This window comes from Canis lupus, chromosome 23 (genome assembly GCF_048164855.1).
Source record: "Canis lupus baileyi chromosome 23, mCanLup2.hap1, whole genome shotgun sequence".
Taxonomy (NCBI): Eukaryota; Metazoa; Chordata; class Mammalia; order Carnivora; family Canidae; genus Canis; species Canis lupus.
The window spans coordinates 10,984,999-11,009,917 of NC_132860.1; the positions used below are offsets into that span (position 1 = coordinate 10,984,999).

Consider the following 24,919-nt stretch of genomic DNA (forward strand, 5'->3'; position numbering starts at 1 on the left):
TCCAGTCATGCCGATGGTTTTGCTGTAGCTTATCTAGATTTCAAATCTCTATTCCTGAAAAAAAAATTTTACTTATAACACTGTTTTATTTTTAAGCTTGGTATGACGTGGTGATCAAAAGGGATTCAGAGAAGACCCCCAACAACCCTGAAGCTAGTGAGCAAATAGGTGCCAGTACCCACAAAGCAAATTGGGCTCACTGCTCTCTCACCAACCTTGGAGTTTGAGGGTAACTCTTCTCCTGGCTTTCAAGATCCACTCTTTTTGTGCTTTTTTTTTTTTTTTCTTTTTGTATTTGAGCTCTCCAGGTTTTATTTGGGATCTGTTTTAAGGCCTTCCTTTCTTTCTTCTTTCTTTCCTTCTTTCATTCTTTCTTTCTTTCTTCTTTCTTTCTTTCTTCTTTTCTTTCTTCTTTTATTTCTTTCTTTCTTCTTTTTTTCCTGAGAGTACTCATTTGGCATTTATTCTGACTCCTTTACCCAATCTGGCTGTTGCTGTTGGAACTGTGATGGGTTTCTTCACTTCTTATTTGGAGCCAGACCCTTTCTATTTAAACTATGCTACCCTTTGGTCTGATTCTTTCATAGATGGGCTGTTTCTACTGAAACTGTGCTGGCCTTTGGTCTGGTTCCTTCTGGATCCAGACTTTTTGTTGAAACTGTGCTCTTCTGGAATTTTTCTCTTTGCTCTAGAGAAAAACTTCTAGGAATTGGAGTGTTAGCTATCAAAATGCTTTGAGGGTAGCATCTACTTACCAACTGGGACTCTGGCCACTTTTATCTTTAAAAACTATGATCCCTGGGGCATCTGGGTGGCTCAGTTGGCTGAGTGTCCAACTCTTGTTTTCAGCTCAGGTCATGATCTCAGGGTCCTAGGATTGAGTCCCTCATTGGGCTCTTAGCTTGGTGTCTGCTGGAGATTCTCCCTCTCTCTCCCTACTCATGCACTCTCTCTCTAAAATAAATAAGGGATGCCTGGGTGGCTCAGCGGTTGAGCGTCTGCCTTGGGCTCAGGGTGTGATTCTGGGGTCCTGGGATCAAGTCCCACATTGGGCTCCCTGCAGAGAGCCTGCCTCTCTCTCTGTGTCTCTCATGAGTAAATAAATGAAATCTTTAAAAATAAATAAAATAAGTAGATCTTAAAAAAAAAAAAAACGATCCCTTAGCATAATACTGGCTAGATTCATCCATGTCATTACAAATAGCAAGATTCCATTCATTTTTTGGCTGAGTAATATTCCAATATATATATATATATATGTATTTGGACTAATGTTTTTACATGCAAAGCTAAAGTACTTGGGAACCAAGTACTGGGAGAGGCAGGTTTTATATATATATATAGGCATATATATATGGCATATATATATGCCACATCTTTATCTGTCAGTTGATGGACATTTGGGCTGTTTCCATAGTTTTACTATTGTAGATAATGCTAGTATAAACATTGGAGCTAGAGAGTATTATGCTAAGCAAAATAAGTTAGAGAAAGACATACACCATATAATTTCACTAATATGTGAACTTTAAGAAACAAAACAAATGAGCAAACGGAAAAACAAGAGGGAGATAAACCAAGAAACAGACTCTTAAATATAGAGAACAAACTGATGGTTCCAGGGGTGGGGGTATGCAGGAGGAGGTAGGGAGGATGGGTTAAATAGGTGACTGAGATTAAGGAGTGTGCTTGTTGTGATGAGCCCCCCCCGGGTTGTATGAAAACATGGAATGGAATCACTATATTACACACCTGAAACTAATGTTATACTGTATGTTAACTAACTAGAATTTAAATGAAAACTTAAGAAAAAAATAACATCTTTATTTTTATAAATCTCTAACAGAAATTTATCAATTCCTTCCATCACTAATGTAGGCAACAAGTCACAGTAGTTAATAGTATCTGTGACTTTGTCACCAATAGATATCCCAAGAAATATTTCTATGTCACACTATAGCAGTTAAAAGTATCTTGAAATATCATTTATTCTCATACTACTATGAAATTATGGTAGTCACTAGACCTGGTATTAGATCTTACTTAGTACCTTAATAAGGAAGCATGTATATTATTATAGCTGACTATATATGCTGACTTAATATTTTGAGAACTATATTTCAAAGTACTTGGTTCCCAATTGTACTTTAGCTTTGCAAGTAAAAACATTAGTCCAAAAAAGAGTCTATAGACTTCATCTGACTGCCAAAGGATCCATGGTTCAAAAAAGAAAAGCCTATGGATTATTTGGTTTGACACTTCCCTCCATACTCTCATGTATTTTTCCTTGCCATCCTCCATAATCTTTTTTTTTTTTCATCCTCCATAATCTTAAAGAGGATGACAGTGGTGACAGACATTCATGTACATTGAAATGCCATCCCTTAGAAGAGCATGGTAGATGATTAAGAGCTTGGGCACTGGGGTCAGCTTGCCCTGCTCTACCACTTACAGTATGACCCAGGCAAGTTACTTTACTTCTCTGTGCCTCAAATCTGTAAAATGGAATTTTTCCCTCCTCATAGGGTTGTTGTGAAGAATAAATGAGTTAATCCACTAATCCATTAGACTTTGAGAGTCTACCACCCAGTGAGCTCTCAGAAAATGTTAGCTGCTCTCTCAAGTGCCTGTCATAGCTGTTTCTTTATGATATTTATAGGGAGAAGAGAGGAGGAGAGAAAAGAGTAGGTTGTCTATTCCTCTTGTGAGTCATTGCCTACACATATAACTTTTATGATGCACAAAATTGATATTCTTTTTGAAGCACATGAAGGAAACAGTTGATAGTTCTTCCTTGAAAAGTTTCCAACTTAATTTTATGTTTTATATAGTAACTCTCAACTGAATCTTTTTTAAAGCTTCAGTGGCAGTATAAATGTTCTCCTCCCTTGGTTTATAAAGTAAGACTTTCATTTAAATGATATTTTCTTTCATAATTCACATTCACTTCTAGGTCCTTTAAGACATTGGTCTTTTTTTTTTTTTTTTTTTTTTAAGACATTGGTCTTAACTGTCATTTTAACTGGGAGGGGGGAGATATTAAACATAAATAGAAGTAGATTCATTCATCCATTCAATAATTATTAAATTCCTACTCTGTGCCAGGCACTACTCTAAATGTATAGGAATTTGTGGTGAACAAATCAGTCTCCACTGCCACGGAGCTTACCTTCTAGTGTAGAAGACAAACAGTGAACTAAAATAAAAATTTTAAAGTATCAGGAAGTGGGCAGCCCCGGGGCTCTCTGCATGGAGCCTGCTCCTCCCTCAGCCTGTGTCTCTGCCTCTCTCTCTCTCTCTCTCTCTCTCTCTGTATCTCTCATGAATAAATAAAATCTTTTAAAAAACTGAATTTCTAAAAAAAAAAAAAAAAGTATCAGGAAGTGATTGATGCTTCACAGAGCATTAAAGTAAAGGGATGTTATGTACCTGAGGACCAGGTGACTATTTTAGATTGGACAGTCAGGTTAGTTATCTCTAAGCAGGTGACTTTTTAAAAAAAAGATTTTTAAGAATTTATTTATAAGAGACATACAGAGAGAGACAGAGACATAGGCAGAGGCAGAAGCACACTCCCTGTGGGGAAGGGGATGCAGGACTTGGTCCCAGGACCCTGGGATCACGACCTGATCCAAAGGCAGACACTAAACCACTGAGCCCCTATTTAAAATATTTTATTTACTTATCTTAGAGGGAGAGTGTGTGCAGAAGAAGGGGGAGCGGCTGAGGGAGAGAGAGAGAATCTCAAGCGGATTCCACCCTGGGCATAGGGCCCTATGCAGGGCTGACCCTGAGATCGTGACCTGTGCTGAATGCTTGCTTAACCAATTGAACCATCATGCTGCCCTTAAGCAGGTAACATTTAAGCAGAGATCTGAAAGCAGGTAACATTTAAGCAGAGATCTGAATGACACAAAGGAGCCAGCCAAACCCAAAGGACAGCATTCCAGGCAAAGGGAATAGCTAGTGTAAAGTCATTAGAGCAGGACTGAACTTACCTGTGCTTATCTATGTAGGAATAGAAAGGCCAGTATTGCTGAAACATAGTGAGCAAGGTGCAGAGCCACTCAGGAGAGGTAAACAGGGATCAGATAGTGCAAGGCTTTGTAAGTCAAGGCAAGGTTCATTCTCAGTAAGCTTCTCAATCAGAAGCTACTACAGCTTTAGTCAGGAGTAAGGTGATCTGATTTACCTTTTTTTTTTTTTTTTAAATAAATACATCTTTTTGTTTGTTTTTAAAGAATGAGAGACACACACAGAGAGAGGCAGAAACACAGGCGGAGGGAGAAGCAGGCTCCATGCAGGGAGTCTGACGTGGGACTCCATCCTGGGATTCCAGAATCACACTCTGGGCCGAACGCAGGCGCCAAACCACTGAGCCACCCGGGCTGCCCTGATTTACCATTTAAAATCACTCCAATTACTGCTTGGAGAACAAACTTAACAGAGCAAGACTGGATAAGAGAAGGCCCATTAAGACTGGTAGCTTGCAACAAATTGCAGCAGTGAGACAGCAAGGAGGGTCAGTTTAGGCAGTAGGGTATATTTTGGAGGTAGAGCAAGTAGAACTCATTGACTGAAATGTGAGGAAATGAGAGGCATCAAGGATAACTCTTAACTTTTTGGCCTACGTTCCTGGGCTGATGGTGCCAATTATGGAGATGGATGTGGGGGATGAGAGGATGGGGAAGTGGGGAACAGATGTGGAGTAATAATTGAGAGTTCTTAATCTGTGCTTATCTTAATTTTGAATTGTCCATCCAACATCCAAATGGAGATATCGAGTAGATGGCTACACAAATCTACTTCAGGGGAGAAGTCAGGGACTGGATATATTAATTTAAGAATCATTGGCCTAAAAAAAAAAAAAGAATCATTGGCCTAGGGATGCTGGGGTGGCTCAGCGGTTTAGCATCTGCCCTCAGCCCAGGACCGTGATCCTGAGGTCCCGGGATCGAGTCCTGCATTGGGCTCCTTGAGATCACCTCGTTAGTATAAGTGAAGAAAAAAAATAAGACTTGTAGACTAAGTCTTGGTGCACTGCTACCTTTGGAAATCTGATGAAAAGGAAGGAGCTGATAAGAGACTGAGAAGCAGGCAGGAAGTTTGAAGGAAAACAAAGAGGACCTGGCATCATGAAAGTCTAAAGTGCAAAGTGCTTCTAGGAAGTAGTGATCACTAGGATCAAAAACTTTTGCTGAGTGGTCCAGAAGGATGAGAGTTGACCTGAATTTGGCAAGATGCAGGAAAACAGTGATTTGATCAGAGACATTTCAGTATATGGAGGGGATTAAAGCCCCGTGGGGTGAGAAAGCCAGCAAGTATAGACAGTTCTGAGTTTTGTTATAGTGGGAAGCAAAGAAATTAGGCAGAAGCTGGAGGGGGTGTAAAGGAAGTTATACATGCAGGGAGTTAAGTGGGAGAGAGGCTGAGTAGGGAAACTATGAGAAGGGAAAACTTTGCTTTCTGCACTCAGGGAGTTTATGATCTTGTCTGGGAGACACTGAGGATGGTAGTGGTAAAAAGTTTAAGCTTTGGACTAAATACAACAGTTTTGGTAATACTGAACACAATGCCTAACAGTAAGAACTCAATAGGTAGAAGGAAGCCATAATTATAAAACAATTTGAAAATACTCTAATACAGGAGATAATTGAGGACTAAACTGAGTAAGTAGTTAGATGTTAGGATTTCAGAAGACAAGGAGATTACTGTCAGCTCAGTGACCATAATTAAAAATCAGGACCCATCATATGGGACAATGGGTTAAAAAAATCTGTTAATATATCCATGTGAAAAATTTATAAAGCTCTACAGATTTAAAAAATCTTTCAAAAAAAATAAATAAAAAATAAAAATAAAAATCTTTCAGCCACTGACTTGAACAGTTGCCTTTATTGGAAATATTTAAATTCCATGTAATCCCAAATACCCTGAGCCATTTTGAGGTCTCTGTACCAGTGCTCATGCTTCTCCCTCAGCCTCAAGAATCATTTCATACCCTTACCTAATGATGCCTACTCATTCTTGGGAGCACTTCCTCTTCTCTGGTGGGGCTGGGTGCTCCGCCTTTGTCACCAGTGTGCAATTTTACCATAACTTTTACCACAGTGTATTGACAGTTTCTATTTGTGTACCTTTTGTGTGTTTTTTCTTTTCTGCTTTTGGGCCTACTAGACCGTAGGCTTTACAAGGGCAGGGTCATATTGTATTCATCATTGTTTCCCTTGTACACTGCTTGGCTTCCGACTGATCTCAGTTAACATTTATTGAACCCAACTGAACCAATATTAGGAGTATGCTAGAAAATCCTGGGCTAGAAAAATCTTTTTAAGACTGATAACTTAAAAAAAAAAAACCCACAACCTTAAAACAGGTTTATAACATAAGAACTTAAACCGCTGAGACACCCAGGCATCCCTAGTCCATCTTTTTAATGGCTACATAGTATTCCACTTTCCATTTTATGACATACCATAGCCTATTTAACCCATTCCCTATTGTTGGAAATTTAGGTTGCTTTTACTCTTTTCCTGCTATGTAATTATCATGGGTTGAATTGTGTTATCTTCTCCAAAATTCGTATGTTGATATCCGAACCCTTAATATCTCCTAATACAACCTTATTTAGAGATTGGTTCCTTATGATCAAGTTCAAATGAAGTCCTTTAGGTTGGGACTTTTTTTTTTTTTTTAAGATTTTATTTATTCAAGAGAGACACACAGAGAGATTGGGCAGAGACACAGGCAGAGGGAGAAGTACGCTTCATGCAGGGAGCCTGATGTGGGACTCGATCCCGGGACTCCAGGATCACGCCCTGGGCTGAAGGCAGGCACTAAACCGCTGAGACACCTAGGGATCCCATAGGGTGGGACTTAATACAATCTGACTGGCATCCTTGTGAGAAGAGTAAAATTGGACAGGGATATTTTTAAGAGGAAAGACAAGAAGACACAGGGAGAAAACAGCCACCTATAAGCTGAGGAGAGGGCCTAGAACAGATACTTCCCTTATGCCAACATGTTGATCTCAGACTTCTAGCCTCCAGTACTGTGAGACAATAAATTTATTGTTTAAGCTGCTCAGTTTGTGGTACTTTGTTACGGCAGCCCTAGCAAACTAATATGATAACACTTCAATGAATATCCCTGTATATCTTTTTTTCCACAAAGATGCAAGCATATTGGTAGCAATCATCGAAGTAAATTTATAGAAAGATACCACTGTATATTTCACATACCCTTTTCTTAATGTCCTTTCTCCTGAGATGCCCCTGGGAAACTCCAATATAACCACTTCAAGTGTTACCTCTTCTGGGAAACCTGCTGTAGTAGTCAGCTCCTAGGATGGCTCCCAGTAACCCCCGACCTCCTAGTATTCAAGTCTTTGTATATGCCTCACTTTTGCATATTCCCCGCTTCATGAAGACTGATTGACTCTTTTCTAATGAATAGAGAATGGCAGAAGTGATGGGACCTCACTTTGAAGATTAGGTTAGAGACCATAGCTTCTGTTCAGGGATGTTTTCTCTCACACAATCTTGTACTCTCTTGCTCTTTCTTGGTTATTCATGTTGGAGAAGCCAGCTGCCATGTTGTGAGGTAGCCCTGTGAAGAGACCTATGTTTCAAGAGATTAAGACCTTCTAATAACTACGTAAGTAAAAATGGAAGTGGATCTCTCTTCATTCAAGCCTTTAAATGAGACTGGCAGCTAATAGCTTGACTGTAACTTGATCAGAAACTTTGAGGAAGAATCACTCACCTAAGCCATACCTGGATTCCTGACCAAAGAAACTGTGAGTTAATTTTTGTTGCTTTAAGCTACTGAGTTTTGGGGTAACTTGATATGCAGCAATAGATAACTAATTACTTTCCATCCTCCCCTCTTCTTTCCCGAGCTTTCAAACTTCCAAAATTACTTACATATATCTCTAATAATGCTCACTACATCATACTTGCTTCTAAATCTCTCTCCTCTACTTGACTGTCTCCAAGGACAAAAGCCCTGGCTCAGCTTTATATTTACTGTCTTACACAAAGTTCAAGCCACCATCATCACTTCCCTAGATTGTTGCAATAACCTCCAAACTGGGCTGTCTAAATCCTCTGTAGCCTCACTCAGATATATGCTCTATCCAACCTTAAGAAATCTTTTTAAGATGCAACTTGGATCATTTGAGAACTGAAACCCCTTCTCCTCATTTTTAAGATAAAGATGTAAATTTTAATATAGTCTCCCAGACATGGCATGATCTGCTTGCCACACTACCAAATCTAAAGCCACTTCCCTCTTATTCCCAGTATAACAGCAACACTGGCCTCTCAGTTCCTTAGCTGAACTATGCTCCTTCCTCCTTCAGTGTCTCTGCACACACTGTCCCTCTGCCTTGGATGCTTTTTACTGCATCCTCACTCATTTCTACTGCATCGTCACTCATTTCTATTCATCCTTTAGGTCTCAGCTCAATGCCACTTCCCAGGGAAGGTCTTTCTGCCTTCCATTATAAAGCAAAGAAGCCTGTGATTTTCCTTCACACTTACCACAATTTAGATAAATAATTAATTAGGGGTTTAATGTTTGTGTCCCCTGTTGGATTTGGACTCTAAGCTCTGTGAGGGCAGGGACACCTCATCTTGTTCTCTACTATATCCCTAGCACAGAGAATAGTGCCTGATATATTGAAAACAAGGACTCAGTACTTTTTTTTTTTGGCTGAATCACAAGGCAAACATTTCCTATTCCTTCTACAAACTTCACATCCTTTCATTATCTACACATTTAATGTTTCTTTTTTTAAAAAATTTAAATTCTAGTTAAACAACACAGTTCTATATTGGTTTCAGATGAAGGGTTCAGTGGTTCCTCATTTACATGTAACACCCAGTGCTCATCATCGCAAGTGCCCTTCTTAATACCCATCCCCCATCTCGCCCATCCCCCACCTACCTCCTTCCATCAACCCTCAGTTTGTTCTGTTAGGCCTCATGATTTGTTTTCCTCTCTCTTTTCCCCACCCCCCAATCCTGTATATTCATCTTTTTTTTTTTAATTTAAATTCAATTTGCCAACATATATTGTTTTTTAAATTCCACACATGAGTAAAGTCATATGGTATTTGTCTTTTTCTCTGACTTATTTCACTTAGCATTATACACTCTAGCTCTATCCATGTCCTTGCAAATGGCAAGATTTCAGTTGTTTTGTTGGCTGAGTAGTATTCCATTATCTATCTATCAACCACATCTTTGTCCATTCATCAATTGATGGACATTTAGACTCTTTATACAGTTTGGCTATTAAACATTTAATGTTCTTAATGTCATTTATGACAGTGTTATCTGCCTTAGATAGTCATCTCTAAGAAGTAGAAACTATAGGTTTTACGTTGTGTGGTATAGGACCCAGCAGAGTTGGGGATTCAGCACTGGAAAAGGAAAGTGAAGACTAGGTTTACTGATAAATGGCCTTTAGTTGCTATTTTTTTGCTGTTAAACTCTGCATGGGCTTTTGGGGAGCAGTGTGAAGGTAAAAAAGTATGGGCCTTATAGTTAGACCTGAGTTTGAATCCCAGTTATACCATTTAGTATCTGTGCGACTATGGGCAAATTTGTTATTCTCTCTGTTCTTCAATTTCTTAGCTACAAAATGAGGATAGAATAATGGCACTTGTTTGAGGTTGTTAGAGGAACTCAATGACTTGTAAAGCACTAAGAGGGCCTGACCTTAGCAAATGCTCTAAATATCACTCTTTTTTTAACCTGTGGTAAAACAAGGTTGCCCAATTCTCATTTGGTACTAGAAGTTTGGGAATATTTGTGGTGCTGTTCTCTGTGGGAGCTTAGGATTGGAACACTTAAAAATATAATGCCTCCTCCTCAATTCTTTTCTCTACCTTCAAATCTTAATATTGAAGCTAGTAGGAGAGTGAGAAATGGCTGCCAACTATGTTCTCTTTTGGTTCCAAATGAGAGCAGCACCAGTTTGTCCTGGAAATTTGTGTTTCTATTGCTGACACATCCATCTTCATACACCCGTTGCCAGAGAGATGAGCTGCTAAGGGAGGGCTACTCTGATTCTTGACACCTGGCAATTTGTGAATGCTGGTTTTTTAGTATCTGGAAAACTATCAAACTCCCTTTCTTTCTCTTCTTATTGGAACCCTTCTGGTCAATCAGAGCCTACTAAATATAGGCCATTTAGAGGCATAATAAAATAATGAAGTTAGAATTACAACAAGAAATTTACCCAAGCAAGGGCTCTCTGCTGCTGGGACCGAGAAAGAATATTTCTCATAAGAAAAAATACAAAAAAGATTGAAAAAAAGTCAAATAGTTAATCTTCCCTCAAGACACAGTGTTCTCTCAAGGCCTCTTCCTTCTTTCTGAAGGCACACTCAGTTCTGGAGCAGAAGCAAGGAAACCAGCTGAGATAAATCGTTTTCCCCTCCCCCTTTAATCTTGGGTAAGAGCTGCCAATTCTACAAATTCCTCCTTTGATGAGAAGATAAAGCAGAACAATGCTGTGGAACTAAACAGATTCCTAAGGGACATTCTTCTAGGGTGTGTAAAGTCTGCCTGGAAGTGGGGGTGGGGAGGGGAGGAAGGGATGGAAAGCTTGGAGTAGGAAAGGTGGGTGGACAAGAGTCAGTAGCCACCTCAAGGAGTGCAGTTGCTTCCTTGAGCAGTTCCTTCCATAGACTCAGAACTCCATCCAGTCTCATCTCCCGGGAGTTGCAGGCATGTTTATTAGAGTAATTAGAGGGGCTTCATCCACTTCACATCCACTCTACCAAAAAAAAAAAAAAAAAGGGGGGGTGGGGGGGAGAGAAGAGAGAAAAAAGATTTCTTTCCCATTATTTGTTGAAAGGAAGTTTCTACTTCTCACAACTTAAAAAAAAAGGTGTTGTTGTTGTTGTGGTTGTTGTTTTACTGAGAATTGCGGCCCAAGTCAGTCTACCACATTAGATTGTAAGCCTTTGGAAGGAGCGTGTCCCCTTCTCTCACTGTTTAAGGGACATATTAACGTGATTTTTTCCTTGTTTGCTTTGGTCTGCGTCCAACATGGAAAGCTTCCAAGAGTTCCCTAACTCCTAAATATGTAAATCGTCATTGTTTGGGGGGAAGAAACCTGTTTTTGTTAGCTTACAATATTATGAAATGTCACTCCAGAAAAATCTGTTGGGCTTCTGTTGCTTTGTTTTCCTCTTTTTTCCTTGTGTTGATTTTTTCTTCTTTTACTTGAAAAATAAAAAAAGTGTTTTACTTGAAAAAAAAAGTTTTATTTTGAATCTGGTCCATATTTACAATCGAGTTCAGAGCCAAGCCTTAAATTGTACAGAATTTCCACTGTAATTAAACTATTTAGTGTTCAGCCTTCAAAAAGATATATTCTCCATTACACTGTCAACTGCATCACACAGAGCAGGGTAAATGTATGTTTCTGCAGCGAAATAAAAATGGTAAATGCAAAAAAATAAAATAAAGATTTAAAAAGCTGGAAAATGCTACAGATTGTGGAGTCAGAATTGGAGTTTGAATCCTGCTCCCGGCGTCACCATCTGTGAAATGGGGAGAATTTTCCTATCTGCTCGACATGGTTATGTAATTCTTAAATCGGATACTTAAGGGCTAACCTCTACAAGCATAATCTCAGTCACTGGTCGGGAGGCAGGTATTTTGGAGATTGCCTTGTGAAGACCCTCTGAGGTGCAGACAAGAGCCGTCTCCGCCTAGCCGGGGGCTGTCACCGGGCTATCTTCCTTACCTGACCGCTGAGGACTACGTGAGACACCCGAGTGAAGGAGCTTCACGCAGTCCACGTGACGGGCTGCTAATTAGACGCTCCGCAGCACCTGATCCACCGTGAGCCGCCGCTAAATGCAGCTTGGCCTGCAGGACTCCGTATCTTGCCTGTGCCTTTCAAGTTTTCCAGCCGCAAACTAACCTCACCGCGGCCTGGGGCCCAAACCAGCAATCTGGGAACCACGGCCAGGCTGGAGCAGACTTGCTGAGGTCCCTGGAGAGGGCACGGGAACAAGAGCACTTCGCTGGTTGGCGGACGCCCGGCCGCACAGTGGCCGGCTGGGGTCCCAGGAGGTACATCCCCCGCCCCCCGTCCCTTCCTCACCATCCCCCATCCCCGCCGCGGGCTGGTGCTGCCGGGAGCGACGTCCCGAGCCGACTCGGCATTTCCCAGGGGAAGCCGCAGCCCGGCCCCCACCGCCCGAGCTCCAGCCTCGCGGGACGCGCCCAGGCCCCGCCCACCACCTCAGGTAGGCCGTCGGCGCCAGCCAATCCCGCCGAAGCCTGGGCGCGGAAGGCGGGGCTTCCCTGGCCGGAAGTGACGTGCTGTGCTTGGCTGGCCGCGGAGTCCGCCGAGGCTCTTGGCGGCGGCTGAGGCGGCCGGGAGGGAAATGGCTCGCACCGCGGCTGCTGCGGCGGCTCGGGTTGTGGTGGAGGCAGAGGCTCGGGCGCCGTGAGGTGAGGAGCGGTAGGTGCGGCGGGGGCCGGTGCCGGGGGCCCCGCTGTGCAGGGGCCGCGAGGGGCCCGGGGGCGCCCAGGATGGGAGGGTCCCCTGCCGCGGCCCCCGGTCCCGGGCGCCCGCCTTGACCCTCTCTCTGGTACTCTTGGCGTCGCCTCAGCCCGACTCACCTCCCCCGGGCCCTGCTTCCACCCAGGCCGTGTCCGGCCGCCCCGCCTGAGGGGTGAGGGGCCCGCGCCCCCCGTAGGCCCCTCTTGGCGGGGCGCCTGGGAGTTAGTTTCGCCCGCGGGCGGAGGGCAGAGCCCCCCCTTGTCCTTCGGTACCGGGTCGGAGTCCCTGAGGCCGGTCCTGCCCTCTTGTTGAATCGTTCGCCTCTGGCGAAGTGTATGGCACGTCTGGGTCGTCTCCCCGCACCCCCTCCGCCTCCTTGTCCCATCTCCAGCTTTGGGGATAATGTCTTTTTGTTTTTGTTTGTTTGTTTTTGTTTTTCTTCTTCACACTTTTTCCCATTTGCTGCCTTTTTTTTTTTTTTTTTTTTTTGCCGCGAATCCACTTGCTTCGGGAGAACAGTATTATTTAAGTGTGTGTTTAGTGCATCATCTTTCCGGGAGTGCGGTCAGATGAAAAATATTTGCTTCACTCTTCCTGAGTGACGGAGGAACAATACAGAATCGAAGAAGGGGAGGAAAAAAAAAAACGCATACTTCTTTTTCCTCACTAAATGGTTTGGCTTTAAAAAGGAGATTGCTCTAGTTGTGGAAATTTCTTCGGGGGGGTGGGGCGGGAGCAGGGCTTCACGAGGGAAATGAGGAAGAAAACTGAGGGAGGAAGAAAGTGTGGGGATAAAGCATGTGGAAGAGAGCGCCTGTGGTAGTTCCTTCCCTTCTGTTAATTAGCCGGATAGAAGTTGAGGTTGTGGTTTTATTTTTAATCTGGACAGTGGGTGCTGTAGGGAAGGAGATCTTCATCTTTGAACAACATTACTTATTATTATTTTTTTGAAGATTTTGTTTATTTATTCATGAGAGACGCACAGAGAGGGAGAGGCAGGCTCCATGCAGGGAGCCCGACGTGGGACTACATCCCGGGTCTCCAGGGTCAGGCCCTGGGCTGAAGGCGGCGCTAAACCGCTGAGCCACCCTGGCTGCCCAACAACATTACCTATTAAAGAGGTACCCTGAAATTGTTCCAGGTGGGTGTCGGACCACCCAAAAGCTCTGCTGGGAAAATTGTTTAATATGTTGTGTCAAAGCCACAGATTATAAGAGAGGCAGAAAAAAGAAAGGTATCAGAAGAGCCGCAGACATTAGTATAGAGGGGGGAAGCCTGTTTGGAGGTCCAGAACACTGATTCCAGAAGAGACTTTGTACCTTTGCCTCCTTGGCTTGTGATTAAGTCTCCACAGGAGACTCCTTTGAGCGTTGTGCCACACTCGGTGTTAGTACCTACTCTTACTCACCATGGCAAATTAGACTGAAGTGCTCTAACTGAGGTCTATGCAGTTGAAGATAGTTGCTTGTTTCATATTAAGACCATTTTTTGAATACCGAAAAGCATTATGACTGAGAATAGAGAGATTTTGTTATTTAGCTCAAATTAATTCAAAAGTAGATATGTAGATATCAAGCATATATATATATATAACTACTACAAGTAATTTTGCCTGAATTTATTTTTTTTATTTATTTTTTTATTGGTGTTCAATTTGCCAACATACAGAATAACACCCAGTGCTCATCCCATCAAGTGCCCCCCTCAGTGCCCGTCACCCAGTCACTCCCACCCCACCCCCACCCAATATTGCCTGAATTTAAAGATTCTGAAGCATTTTTTTTTCTTACAAAAATCTGTTTTGTATGCATGTTGCTTGCATCGTTCGTTTCTTGGCAAGCAATGTATTTTAATGTTTTCATCCATAGGTTTCACAACCTTTCCTGTTTCATGGAACATAAAAGTTTTCGCGACTGCACTTACAGGAGTTAGTAACTAGAAGTTTAGATAATTAGCTGTGTATTAACCATTTGATTCTGTTTCTCCCTTCTGCCATGAACGGTTCTAAAATTTTCAGTTGAAGATTGTTGCATCAGTTCCATGTCCAGGAATCTTTCTTTAATCTAGCACAATGTTTTTGCACTTGTAAGCACATTGAATAAGTGAACTTACACCTAACGAGGGTGTTGAATTTCTCAAGAGTTCAGAGTTCTTATCAGAGCATCAGACCAAACTATTCAGAGCAGCAGTGCAAAGGACTTTTTTTCTTTTTTTTTTTCAATGCTTTGTAACTTGTTACTTACTTTGAAAATGTAAATTATCCATTTTATTATATTTGCCATGTTAATGCAGGTAAATGATAAAGGTGAATGTTTCAGTACATTTGATTTGTTGTAGGAGGGCTAAGCATTAACCTTCTGAAAGATTTTGTTTTCAGAGGGCCTGCAAGGATGCCTGGCACTGCAGTGGTTTGAGGGATAGAAAAAAATGAGACACACAGATTATGACAGTATGTTTATAAGGGCAGCAGTAGGTCCAAAGTACTGAAAAGAATGTGATCACATGGGCTGGAGAAGGGGAATGAGTGGATCTGAGGAAGGGTGATGCTCAAGTTGAGTCTTAACGGATTAATTTCTTCCTTAATGAGAGTGGAATAAAGGTGATCAGGTTCTGGGGCACCTGGGTGGCTCAGTCAGTTCTGCATCTGCCTTTGGCTTAAGGCAGGATCCTGGGGTAGAACCCTGTGTCAGGCTCCCCACGCAGGGGGGAGTCTGTTTCCCCGTCTACCCCTCCCCTTCACTGGTACTCCCTCTCACTTTCTCTCAAATGAATAAATAGAATCTTAAAAAAAAAAAAAAAAAAAAAGATGACAGAAGTTCCAGACCTTGCTGTGATACTACCAAGCAGTGAGACGCTAACTAAGAGGCTTACTCTGGTATCCATTTTTTTTATTTGAGAGTTTATATCTAAATGCTGTCCAGTAGAAATACTAAATGAGAACCACATATGTTAAGATATTTTACTTTTTTTTTTTTTGATAAGTCTTTGAAATCTGATGTCCATCTTACACTTAAAACATCACACTTTGGACTAGCCACATTTCAAGCACTCAGTAGCTGCTTGTGGTTAGTAGCTAACATATGGAATAATGCAGATAGGCAGTATAAAAGCTCTGCTTTCCTATGGTGGATTCCTGCTTAAAAAGGAAAAGCAACTCCTGTAAGAAATATATTACCAGTAATTTGTAATTTCTCATCATTTTGATAATATTCATACTGAATCTTTTATTGGAATTATTGTCATACTTGGGAATGATATTGTTATGGGATATCTTTCAGGTTGTTCACAGGGTTAAGTTTGAGACTAGAAGAAAATTTGTTTTTCCTGTTCTGCTGGAGTCACAGTTTTGGTAACTCGGTGCATTTATATATGTGTTGTATCCTTTTGTCTACAATCTGTTATTTATAACTGATGGAGCGTGCACATTGATAATTTAGGCAGTTAACAAGGAGGTTTATACAATTTTAAACTACATTTTGGGTTTCTTAAAATTTTTAATTTAGCTATTTGGGTACAAAAGCGAGTGGGATTTTTTTTTTTCCTTCGTCTTTTAAATAAGTTTATGGTCCTCACTTTCCAGATGAAGAATTCTAGTCTCAGGAAGAATAAGTAGCTGGATCATGACTACAGTTAGTGAATGGCAGAACCAGGTTTTGAGCCCTGATATGGTGGGGTTCAAGCCCCTTGTTTTGCTTCCCTGTTCCATCCACACTGGCTGACTGCAAATGGGATTTTTAAACACTCTTGATTTTAATAGATTCAAAAGCAATTATTATTGGCTTAACAATATTTATCTTTTTTTTTTTTTTTCTTCAATTCTTTACACCCAATGTAAGATAATCAAGAGTTGCATGCTTTTCCCCACTGTGCCAACCGGGTGCCCCTTCAGTAAAGAGTTTAGATCTTAAGCTGTTAGTGTAGGAAGAAGGGGATGAGGTTTCAGGGACAGTTATTTCAATGCATAGGGAACAACTTGGGGGAAAAACTTAGAGAAAATAAGATAGAGGTTTATGGAAGGATTTGCAGGTTTGTTTAAAAAGATAAGGACAGACAGGTGAAGTAAGAGATGAGAATAAGTTGACCTCTGCAATAAAGAACTTACAGGCCAGTGGACAGAACTTTTATATTATTTGAGTAATTTAGGAAATCTTAGCACAGACTGTGAACTTGTTGCTTACGTAGTGTGATTAAATTGGCTAATTTGAATTTCTCTACATCCTTATCAACACTTATTTTCCATTTTAAAAATTTTAGCCATTCTAGTAGATATGAAGCGGTATCTCATTGTGGTTTTGGTTTGCATTTCCTTAATGCGTAATGGTATTGAACATCTTTTCATGTGATTATTGGTGATAAGCTGCCTTTTTAAAAAAAAGATTTATTTAGAGAGTAAGTGAGCGTAAGTGGGAGAGTAAAGAGGACTGAAGGAGAAGTTCGTGACTGTAAACGAGCAGCAGAGTAATGCTAGTGAAATGAGTATAGATTTGATAAGGAGTTTGAGTATGAGAAAGGAATAGACAATGATAAGAAAATTGGTTAAAAAATTTGCAGTATGGGAAACTTAGTTGAAACAGGCTATTTAAAAACAGGCTATTTAAAAAAAATTTTTCCTATAAAAACTTTTGAAAATATATCAGTGGAGCCAGGAAGGCATTAAGTATTAAGGTTCTGTTATGGGGGCATAAGACGACAGAGTGTATGACTCTTGATTTTGGGGTTGTGAGTTGCATCCCCATGTTGGATGTGGAACCTACTTTAAAAAAAAAACACTAATAAAGTTCTGTGGCTGTGGAGAGAGAGGGGAAAAGCAAAGACAATAGCCTCTTTCAAGATAAAAGGGTAGGGACAATGAGAGAAGACAATGGAGGGAAATGAGTGCAGATACTTTGCCTTCTGGTGAGGTGGGAAAAGAATGTGGATGTTGGAGTGATAGACACAGAAAAAATACCTGTCTAATTAGGAAACAGGAAAACATTTTTTCAAATATTTTATTTGTAGTTAGGGAATTATGGGAAGCATGTATTTTCCCCCAAGATAAGCTCTGAAGGAGACCTAATTATTATCTATAAACAAAACCATAGTGCTGTGAGTATCCATAACCAGGTTGATTTATGAAGTCACTGTATATGTGTTCATAACATAATTTATAACTGTTCTAACCTTTCTTTTTAGTTCAGGCTAAATACGTTAGACTACAGTGCTGAGTTGGGAAAAGGTGGTCTTTGGCTTCCAGCATGTAGCCTGGATCTCATGACATTTATCAGATAGGAATTCTACTTGTATTGAAATATATAACATGACCCTGTAACTATTTAGAGATTTAAAAAAAAAATCAGATTTATTGAGGTATAATTTACTTATAGTAAAATTCATTTGTTTTAGGTAGCAACCTTCGAAATTAAGAGATAGTGACAGCATTTAACTGCCACCACCACAATTAAGAAACAGAATATTTCCTTTTTTTTTTTTTTTTTGAAACAGAATATTTCTATTGCTCCAAAAAGTATCCTTTCTCCTTTGTAATCAGTCCCTTTCACTTACCTTCTAGACAACTGATATTTTTTTTTAACTTTTTTTTAAAGATTTTATTTATTTATTCATGAGAAACACACACAGAGAGAGAGGGGCAGAGACACAGGCAGAGGGAGAAGCAGGCTCCATGTGGGGAGCCAGACGTGGGACTTGATCCCAGGCCTCCAGGATCATGCCCTGGGCTGAAGGCGGCGCTAAACCCCTGAGCCACCCAGGCTGCCCAACAACTGATATTTTTTATTCCTGTTTATTTTTTGCTTTTGCTGAATGTCCTGTATATATTCAGCCTTTTTAAAAAATGGTCATCTGCAACTCAGAGGAAGTCATCCCTCCCCAAAAATTTCTTTTTAGTTTTAGTTTAGTTTATTTATTTAGTAATCTAAATACCTTGAACTCACGACCCCAAGATCAAGAGTCACACACTTTTCTGACGGAGCCAGCCAGGCACCCCAGCCTTTTGAGTCTGACTTCTTTTACTTGGCATAAAGCTTTTGAGATTCAGTGAAACACCACATTTTGTGTATCCATTTTTGATAGACATTTGCATTGTTGCTAACTTAGCTATTGTGAATACTGCTATGAGCATTAGTGTACACGCTAATAGACACTTTTGGATGTATATTTCTAGGAGTGGAATTGCTGGATCATATGGAAATTCTATGTTTAATTTATTGGGGAAACACTAAAGTGTTTCCAAAGTGGCTGCACCAATTTACATTCCCATCAACAAAGTATGAGGGTTTCAAGTTCTTTGCATCCTTATCAACACTTATTTTCCATTTTTAAAATTTTAGCCATTCTGGTAGATAATGAAGTGGTATCTCATTGTGGTTTTGGTGTGTATTTCCTTAATGAGTGAACATCTTTTCATGTGATTATTGGTGACAAGCTGCCACATTTTTTTTTTTTTAAGATTTATTTATTTTAGAGAGAGAGTGAGCATAAGCAGGAGGGGCACAGGGAGAGGGAGAGAGAATTTTAAGCAGACTCCATGCTCAACATAGGGCTCAATCTTAGGACCCTGAGATCACAGCGTGAGCTGAAACCAGGAATCAGACATTCATTTTTTTTCTTTTATTTTTTTTAATTTTTATTTATTTATGATAGTCACACACACAGAGAGAGAGGCAGAGACACAAGCAGAGGGAGAAGCAGGCTCCATGCACCGGGAGCCCGACGTGGGATTCGATCCCGGATTTCCAGAATCGCACCCTGGGCCAAAGGCAGGCGCTAAACCGCTGCGCCACCCAGGGATCCCAGGAATCAGACATTCAACTACCTGTGCCACTCAAGTGCCCCAATAAGCTGTCTTTTTTTTTTTTTTTTTTAAAGATTTTATTTATTTATTCATGAGAGACACACAGAGAGAGAGGCAGGGACACAGGGAGAGGAGAGAAGCAGGCTCCATGCAGGGAGCCCGATGCAGGACTTGACCCCAGGTCTCCAGGATCACGCCCTGGACTGAAGGCGGCGCTAAACCACTGAGCCACTGGGGCTGCCCATAAGCTGCCTTTTTTTTTTTAATGGTATGAGTATACTGATTTCCAATAATTGGAAAGATATAATACATATATGTATTATTAGCTGCCTGTTATAAACTAGGCATAAATATATTATTTGGTTTATTATTATTTTTTTAAGATTTATTTATGATTGAGAGAGAGAGAGAGGGGCAGAGACACAGGCAGAGGGAGAAGCAGGCTCCATACCTGGAGCCTGATGTGGGACTTGATCCCGGGACTCCAGGATCTCACCCTGCGCCAAAGGCAGGCGCCAAGCTGCTGAGCCACCCAGGGATCCCCCTATTATTTGGCTTAATCCTGACAACACAAATACGATCTTTTAAGATAAGAAAACTAAGACAAAAAAAAAAAAAAAAAACCTAAGACAAAGGGAGATTAAGTAGTTTGCCTAAGATTACACAGTTAAAGAGTTCTGATATTTGAGCCTCAAGTCTTGTTGCTGCATCATTTTCTTTTCCTTATTATCACTGTTCTGTAAAACTACCAGTTTAATGCAGTTAGTGTCATTTGAAAACAAGATTTTCTTAGCCATAGAAATTATGGAATTTTGGAGGGAAATTCTAGAATAATGTCAGTTTTTCATTATTATTACCTGTTTGGGGGTTCTCTGTTGTAATTCAGTTTTATGTTTTCCTGTCTTAAGCTATGTTGGAAATGGAGGCATATACCATAACATTTAGCACAAAAGCTTACTGTTATTTGTCATGTTGGAATTGGGGTAATGTCAGAGTATATTTAATGATTCATGTTAAATGAATGGACAATAAAGTAGTTCAAAGTTCAGTAAATATCTTGACAAAGCAGTACTACTGTTGGGATTTTGAGTTAGATTGAAAACTGCTTTGTCAGTAAAATATCTTTTAACAGGAATCTCATGCTGTAACTGTATTTCCCATTCCATGCCCCCTCCCAAACAATGATACAGATATGCAGATATAGAATGCATTCTTGATGAATGCCCTGTTGAGAATCTTTTATATGAAGATTCTATTTGTAGAATGTTCCTCCTAAGAGCTGAGGGTAATATAATGACTGTCAGGGAGAATCAAGCCCTTTATTAATTGCTTGTAGTACTTGGGCAAAGCATAATTATAAAGTGTGTTATGGAGGTTAAAGGATGTGGGAGCTGGCTAGGCTTATCCATCTTTAAATTTGGGAAGCTTAAGAAGGCTCTTGGCTTTTCCCATGACTCACCCTTTATGTACAGGTTATTCCAATTTCATCTTTTCCTTGACTACACCATTAAAAATAGTATCCCCTCCCCCCAATTAAATCATTCTTTATGACATCACTGTTATTTCCCTCATTTCTTTTACTGTCTAAGCTTAACATCTTTGCTTGTTTAAAGGAAACCATTCTTCATATCTCCATTGCTGCCAACCTCATTCAAGTAATTTCTAGTTGTTTTCTAGATTATTTCAGTTATTTATTAATTGGTCTCCTGGTTTCTGTTTGTGTTTTCCATATGTCTTTTTTCTGCAAAGCAAATGGAAATCTTTGAATGTTGTAAAGCTCACATGAATGTCTCTTACACACCTTTTTTTTTTTTTCCTATCACACCTAATAATTGAGTGTACAGTGTTTTTCCTTCTTGGAAATACAGTGCTTAATTAAAATTCATATCGATAAATGTAGATTTTAGAATATTTTTTGAGAGAATATTTTTTATTTTTGCTAATTGAGTTTGGTGATTTAGCTTATTATTTTTATCATTCCAACCGAAAAGAAAAAAGTTTCACTAAAAATCCAGAGTAGGGATCCCTGGGTGGCGCAGCGGTTTGGCGCCTGCCTTTGGCCCAGGGCGTGATCCTGGAGACCCGGGATCGAATCCCACGTTGGGCTCCCGGTGCATGGAGTCTGCTTCTCCCTCTGCCTGTGTCTCTGCTCCTCTCTCTCTCTCTGTGACTATCATAAATAAATAAAAAAATTAAAAATAAAATAAAAAAATAAAAATCCAGAGTAAAATTAGGTTTAAATAAAAAAGCTTGATTGTGTCATACCCTAAACTAGAAATACAGGTGTATATCTAACATATCTAAATTTGGAGTAAAGATTTAAATTCTCCTAGTCATTATAGAAACTTACCTGTTTTTTTTTTTTAGAAAAAAATTTTTTTCTGTATATTAGATTGTATTTTTCTGTATATTAGATTGATTTGACCCTAACTCCACAATTACCAGTAAGAACTGAAGCCACTTCTTTCCAAGTAGTCACTTAATCTACATTACTCTGTGATCATTCACTAATATATTTTTATCCTGCTTGGGCTTCACTAAACTTCTTAGATTTGTTTGGTTGATGTCTTTCTTCACTTGCAGAAAGTTCTTCAAATATTCTTCAAATATTTTTTCTGTTTCATTCTTTTTTTTCTCTCCTGGGACTCCAGTTATGTTAGACCATTTGAAATTGTCCCATAGACATGCTGTTTTCTCTCCCCTCTTTTTTTCCTCATAGTTTGGATGTTTCCTCTTGATTCGTCTTCAGGTTTGCCAATCTTTTCTAATGCTGTTCAGTCTAATTCTTCATTTCTGATTTATTTTTCTAGTATTTCTATTTGATTCTTTTTTTTTTTTTTTGTAATTTGTGTCATTCTGCTGAAACTGCCACCCCCTCCCTTTGTGCATCTTCATTTTTTCTACTACATTTAGTATTTTCATCCTAATTATTTTAAAGTTCCTCTTTGATAATTCCAACATTTGGGCCATCTCTGTATCTGCTTATTTTGACTGTTTCTTTGACCATGGGTCGCATTTTCTTAGTCTCATAATCTTTGATTATATATTAGCACAACTTAAGTTTCTTTTATTCTGGCAGGCCACTAAGTTGAGAAAGTCTGATTTGCAAGTAAGATGGGTCTGTACTTTGTTGTGACTTTGATTCAGTTTACCGCTGGGTTGAAGTACTTTGGATGACACTGATGAATTTCTCTTCAGGAGTATTTGGGATCTGAACACTGATTTGATTCTAGAGATTTGTTTTACAGCCTAGCTGCTAGTTTTTTGTTTGTTTTTAGGTTGCTGGAAAGTCTCTTTGTTCTCTATTTTGTTCTTGGTTTTCTGTGTCTCAGAGATCTCTATCTTGCTGCCCTTAGCGCAGCCTCTGGAGGGCATCTATCTTTCATAAAGAGCTAGAATACTTTGGAGCGCTTTTTTCTCAGCTCTCCTGCCCCATCCCCAGCTATTGGTAGCCAAAAGTTTGGAGTGCCTCTGGTGGATCTTTCCCTCCTTACCTGCCAGTCCTCCTCTGGAGGGTGACTGCCTTATACTTCAGGTAGGCTCACATGCTTCAGGGGGAGCTCTTTCAGCTCTTTTGCCCTGTCTCCATCTTTCAGGGAGGTGCCTGAAAGTTATTGTCATGACTTCAGGTCTTTAGTTTTACATAGGTAACGCCTCAAGATTCATCTTTAGTGAAATTGCTCTGTCGAGCCCAGGGCCCATATTTCTAAGCAATAAGCAGACATGAATTATATTGTCCACAAGTACTTCAAAATAGTAATGTGTTTTGGTCTGACGGAGAGGACCATGTGGCTCTGAAAAACAATTCTGAGAGTAATACATAATTTTATTCCCTCAAAGAAAGAAGTTAATGGTTTATAATTTGGCACATTTAAGATGACTTCCAAATACTTTAAATGAAAATAATGCAGTAAGAGTAGCTTAAAGGGCAGCCCAGGTGGCTCAGCGGTTTAGCGCTGCCTTCGGCCCGGGGCATGATCCTGGAGACCCGGGATCAAGTCCTGAGTTGGGCTCCCTGCATGGAGCCTGCTTCTCCCTCTGCCTGGTCTCTGTGCCTTTCTCTCTCTCTCTCTCTCTCTCTCTCTCTCTCTCTCTCTCATGAATAAATAAATAAATAATTTTTTCTCTCTTTTTTTTTTTCTTAAAAAAAAAGAGTAGCTTAAAAATCTATGGTATTTCTTAGTTTAGAAATACTCATTTTTGGTAAGATATTTTTATGTACTTTTAAGTATCTTACAGAATACTTGAGGCACTCTACAATAAAAAATTGCTTCCTAATCTGGTGCATATTAGATTAAATTTCATTTATTTGTTTAACATTTGAATGAAAGCTTGCTTGTTCTAGGGTTGTTCTAGGTGCTGGGGGGATATAGGATGAGCCTAACAGATAAATCCTACCTTCATAAAATTTATAGCCTAGAGGGGGAAAGCTAGACAATAAAATATATATGTAAAATCTATAGTACATTGGATTGTACTAAATGCTAAGGAGATGGTGAGTAAAGTGCATAGGCAGTGGAGTTAGAAAAAGTTGCAGTTTTAACTTGATTATCAAGGAGGACTTTACTCCAAAGTCACCTTCTCAATGAAGATGTGAAGGTGAGAGTATGCCATTCAGCTATCCAGGGGAAGAAGAGCAGTCCAGAGGGAACAGAAGAGCAAAGGCTCTGAGTGAGAAGTATGTACTTGAGGAACAAGGAGGCTAGTTGGACAGTAGCAGAGAAGAGAGTTATAGGAGAGAAGTAATAGGGGACCAGGTATTAGAGTGCCTGGTGGACTGTTGTAAAGATTTTGCCTTTCCTTTGAGTAAGATAGGGAACTGTTGAAAGTTCTGAGTGGAGGGGTAAGAAGATCTAAGATTTTCAATATCACTCTGGCTGCAGTGTTAAGAGTGGTCTGAGGGTGGAGGGTGGAAGTTTGGCAGAAACAGATTGGATAGCTATTCAGTAATCCAAGCAACAGATAATGGCTGGTCTAGGATAGTAGCAGGAATATAAAGAAAAAATGCTCAGATTCAAGAAATATTTGAAGGTGGAGCCTATAAAATTTTATGTACATATCAATAACTATTTGATAGTTACCATCAAACATTGGCTGCCTTCCTGACAAGCTATAATCGGATTAAGATTTTCTAATCCAATTCAAATAAGATAAATTTGCTGGATATACCATACATTGGTGATAGTGTGCAGTCATCTCTTGCCGATAGAAGTATGTATTTTTAAATGTTGTATTTTATTTTTTTAAAGATTTGTTTATTCATGAGAGACACAGAAAGAGAAGCAGAGACATAGGCAGAGAGAGAGGGAGCTTCAATCCCGGGTCTCTAGGATCGCGCCCTGGGCCAAAGGCAGGTGCTAAACCGCTGCGCCACCCAGGGATCCCAAAGTTGAGCTTTTTATGTTCATATAATTTGCCACATGTGAATTAAAAAAAAAAAACCCACAGATCTATTAATTGTAGGTGTTGTTAATTTTCACATCCCATGTATAATATAGTTATGAAAATATGTAAAATATTTAAATTTAAAACATAGGGAGTGGATTTTTTTTTTATTGTGAAATAACCCACAGAAAAGTGCATAAAGCATATATG

The 24,919-nt window shown here is 40.0% G+C and overlaps 1 protein-coding gene and 1 long non-coding RNA gene across 6 annotated transcripts in view; one reads left to right on the forward strand and one right to left on the reverse strand.

The window, feature by feature from the left end:
- LOC140614725 (uncharacterized) overlaps nucleotides 1-12,258 on the reverse strand; it is a 29,359-nt gene extending 17,101 nt beyond the window's left edge. Inside the window, exons 1-3 of the long non-coding RNA XR_012015509.1 lie at nucleotides 12,130-12,258; nucleotides 11,767-12,018; nucleotides 7,483-10,788 (exon numbers count right to left, since the gene is read on the reverse strand). This is a non-coding gene — a long non-coding RNA (uncharacterized lncRNA). The remainder of the gene's footprint in view (nucleotides 1-7,482; nucleotides 10,789-11,766; nucleotides 12,019-12,129) is intronic.
- Nucleotides 1-24,919, forward strand: part of PIK3C2A (phosphatidylinositol-4-phosphate 3-kinase catalytic subunit type 2 alpha) — a 173,745-nt gene that overhangs the window by 46,463 nt on the left and 102,363 nt on the right. For 2 of the 5 annotated variants that reach the window (XM_072793893.1, XM_072793897.1), the window contains exon 1: nucleotides 12,335-12,482. The exons of 1 other annotated variant lie outside the window; for it this stretch is intronic. The gene's annotated coding sequence lies outside the window, so the exon portion shown is untranslated. Of the gene's footprint in view, nucleotides 1-12,334; nucleotides 12,493-13,487; nucleotides 13,676-24,919 lie in introns of those variants that run through there. 2 more of the 5 variants (XM_072793895.1, XM_072793896.1) reach the window with 2 other exon arrangements.